A 4,375-nucleotide genomic window follows, 5' to 3' on the forward strand; every position below is an offset into this window, starting at 1 on the left:
GTTTCTGTGGGTCAGAACTTTGAAAGTGGCTTGGCTGGGCAGTTCAGCTGAGTCTTCTATAAGGTTGCAATCGAACAATGTTAAAGCCAGGGTTATCTGAAACAGAAAACTTGAATGGCTGGGGGCTGGAATGACTGGGCACCTCAGGCATCCTCTCTATGTGGCCCCTCCTTGTGTTCCCTCCAGGCCAGTGGCTTCAGGGTAGCCGAACTTACTGCATGTCAGCTCAGGGCTCTCTCAAGGGGCATGTCTTGAGAGAATGAGAGCCTGATGGAAAATGTACTGCCTTTAAGGAGCCAGCATCAGGATAATGTCACTTCTACCATAATCTATTGTTCAAGGCAGTTACAATACATGCGGATCCCAATTCTCAATGAAAGAGTGTCAATGTCACATTGTAAGAAGACAACTTGGAATGGTATATATAATACAATCTGCCACGCAGGATTAGTAAGAGGAGTCCAACAACTAGTATTGCAGGGAAGAGTTCAACAGCAGCCATGTCATATTGTCCTGAGAATCAGGCTAAGGTTATTAGTTACCCCAATTATGGTTTCAAATGCAGGGCACTAAGTTAAATTTAAACTTCGGATAAACAATGAATAATGTTCAGTACAACTATGTCCCATGCAATATCTGGGATGTATTTATCACAAAAAAATGCATTGTTTATTTGAAATTCAAATTTAGTTAGGCATTCTGAGTTTTTATTTGATAAATTTGGGAACCCTACACCAGAGTGACTCAGATAGACAAGAAATCATATTTCTACATGGTGCTTAGACTGGAATGAGACCATCTTACTGCTAGTATCATCATTACTTTCCAAGTTTGCCTGGATACAGTAACCAAAATTGTCTTATCTGTAGTTGGTTCCATCACTGGAGTGGAACATGAACTTCCATGTTCCAAGGAGGGTGTGAATTTGGGATCATTGTCATTTTAGCTCTCTTAGTTTCCCAGAGTTTCCTCTTTCAATCTTTCAGTTGTGTATAAGCTAATCTCTTGGCACTGGTTTTGTTTCCTGACAGGCAACATTAATTCATTTTCACATTCACACTAAAATCACTTCCCTCTCTGTCTAACGACAACAATAATGGTGAAAACCCACTTGGAAAACAGCTTGATGGAACAGCTGCTTCATACTCATTATGAATCTCACACTTTCTATAATTTGGGGGAAAGGATGCCCACAACCACAAGCACATTGCAGTTCAGGTATCAAGCAGACACTGTACTTCTTTTTCTGTTCATTTTTCTACTCATACAATTAATATATAAACTATTGACACAATTTTTATAGAATATTGAGTGACTTGCTAAAATTTTCACTGCTAATTTCCAGGCTATTCAAACAGAATGTCTTGCAGTGACTCTCCCCTTATTCCATAAGTTTCAAAGCTGCCTCGCATTCTCAATGGCAGTCAAATACTGTCTTAAATCTTTCCTTTTATGTAGCGTCATTAGTTGTATAATCCATTCTGGGTGCCCAAATTAAGATCTGAGACTTAAGATATTCATTAACAAACTAAGAACATATTTATCGCTATGTTCTTCCTTTGCAAAAGACAAGCAAAGTTTTGATGACTCACCTGAATTCAAGTTACCATGGGAACTATCAGAGTGATGCTACCATATATAGAAAATGTCCTTGGTTGCAACATAATATTAGGGCCCTCCATCTACTTCATGGGTAGAGCCAGTTTTTCTCTTTCTCTGCTACAATAAAGTATGTAGTACACGCTGTTGGTACCAACACAACATCCACTGTCTGCTTTTTTTCTAAATAACAGGACCTCAATTTTTTACAACCATCTACCCCCTTCCACCATGTGCCTCAGGGGACAGTTGATGGCTCAAAGAACAAACACTGATACCAACTGTGCGGTATCCTGATGCACACCAAACTCAGCTCCTGGTTAGTCTAAGTCAACCAAAGAATGGTATTTCCCTGGCCACTGTTATTGGGGTAGGCAGGGGTAGGCAGGCAGACATGGAAAGGCAAGTAGGTAGCCCCAGTTATACTAAAAGTCACCCTGAAGTAATGTCAGAACTACTCCTGGAATTAAGCCAACATGAACCCCAGCAAAATGGTGAGGCAAAAAGAACCTGGGTCCTTGATGGCATCACTGACGCACTGTGACACCATCTGCTTTGAGCTACAACTGAAGCAAAAATAGAAGATAAATTTATTTGTTAATAACTGAGTCAGGATTTTCTGATTCTAGCAGTCAAAAGCTTCTTCAGCAATACTAGATATAGGATGTCATGTAACACAGTGTCAGCCAGTAAATTGTCTGATTCTGTGCTGACATTTGCCTAGATTACAAACGTCTTCCTGCTACTACTGTACTTTCATGATCTTGCCCTACAAGTGTCAGAGATCCTAAGCAAAATTTGAAGTATCAGAGACCCCAAACAAAAATACAGAATTTACTGGCTAACATAGCTGAGAAACACAAAGATTAAATATAACTTCAGTTAAATTCATAGTTTCTAAGAGTGTTATTGGGATTTTGTCTCTCTTCCCATTTCTCTCCATTCTGTTTTTCACTCAGTGGCACTCAGTGGGCCTCATTATCAGTGAGGCCTTACCCATAGCAGATCAATGACCTCCAGCAGGTCCAATTTTATGTATTAACATCAAATATAAAGACTCCTCCTTTTCCATCAGCATATATATAAATCCCTAAAGAGGAATCTGATTAGCTCATTGGTTATGTTCCTGCTGTAAGTAACAGTGGTGCTATAGATTAAATTGTGTCCCCATAAAATTCATATATCGAAGTCCTAACTATATGTGGAGAGAGGGCCTGTGAAGAGGTGATAAAGGCTAAATGAGGTCACTGGATGGGGCCCTAATCCCTATGGCCCTATCTTATAAGGCTGTTGCCCTTATAAGAATGAAGAAACACCAAAGTGAGTAAGCCCTTAAAATCACCCCCTACAATCCTCTAGCTCCTTCTTTCCTTCCCCAGAAACTTCAGAAGTCACATGTGCTATCTGCGTAGTATAGCTACAAAATGGAAGCACGTTGGGCCCCTACTTCCTGCTTGGACAAAGCTCCTCATTCCCTGCCAGACTGGAACGTAAGCAGGAAAATACCTTAATTTAATCAACTGAGATTTCAGTATATGTTTATCACAGCACTGTCAAGTCTAGCTTAAATAATACACCAAGATGTATTATTGTACTATTATACTAGACATTAGTAATGTATAAGTTGGGAAATCAAAGAATTCTAAAATCCTTTCTTTGTTCAGGAAAACAGTGGCTGTTTTGATTAACAATTTAAAAACTGATAGAATATGACTATAGTTTGAAACAACTAGAAAGAAATGGAAAAATAAAGAAAACTGAAATATTCACAATTCTTTAAGGTGAAATATGATTCTATTTGTGATTGACTTTAAAACGCTTAGTGAAAGAGAGAGAAAGAAGCATTAAATAAAGTACATATGTAAAAGCATTGATAATATAAGGATTTATTATAATACTATTTTATTTTTATATGCATTTAAAAATTTCTGAATAAAAACTTAAAAAAGCCAAGACAGCCAAAAAGGGGGTAAAGCAAGAGACAATAATCAATCACAAGAAACAGAAAGAAGAAAATCAAATGACAGAAATAAATCCAATTCAATAATAAAAATAAGTTTAACTGCACCAATTATACTAACTAAAAGACTTCCAGATTTGGAAAAACAAAACCAAATGTAACAAAACACACTCATATGCTTTTTATAAGAGAGACAAACAAGATAAAATAAAATTATATAGTAATGTTGAGAGTAAAGAGAAAATCTGAGGAAATTGATCCTAAAGCTTAAAGTGTTATCAAATTTATTCATTAATTGCCTATTTAATATCCATTTCCCCTTTCTTCCTTTATACTAGAACTCTGATTGTGTTGTTATCCATCTTTTATGGTACTTGAGGAAAGATGACTTCATCCGCAATTCAGGCGTGAATGCTGACAATCATTGAGACCTTTGCTTGCCAGTGATTCACTGATAAGAGGACACATCACCCCTTTCCGGCCAATGCGAAGTAAACAGAAGCTGCTGGAGGCCTTCTGGGAAACATTTTCTCAAGCTTGCAAGGTTACATATAGATAGATTGATCATATATAGAAAAATAATACAGATAAAATACATTTTATATTAATATATATTATCCTAGTCATTATTAAAAGTTGATTGCCTTGCATATTTTATTTAAACCTTATTTATTATTCCATTAACTTTAGACAGTACTCCTTTATCTTCACTTTGAAGATGAAGACATTCACACCCCTTCCCTACCTTTCTTCACCCACAATACACTCTAAACCTCTGTTAGCTGCATTTGTACTTTTGTATCGTCAAACTTTTCA

This window comes from Aotus nancymaae, unplaced genomic scaffold (genome assembly GCF_030222135.1).
Source record: "Aotus nancymaae isolate 86718 unplaced genomic scaffold, 86718_ANA_hifiasm-v0.15.2.pri h1tg000014l, whole genome shotgun sequence".
Taxonomy (NCBI): domain Eukaryota; kingdom Metazoa; phylum Chordata; class Mammalia; order Primates; family Aotidae; genus Aotus; species Aotus nancymaae.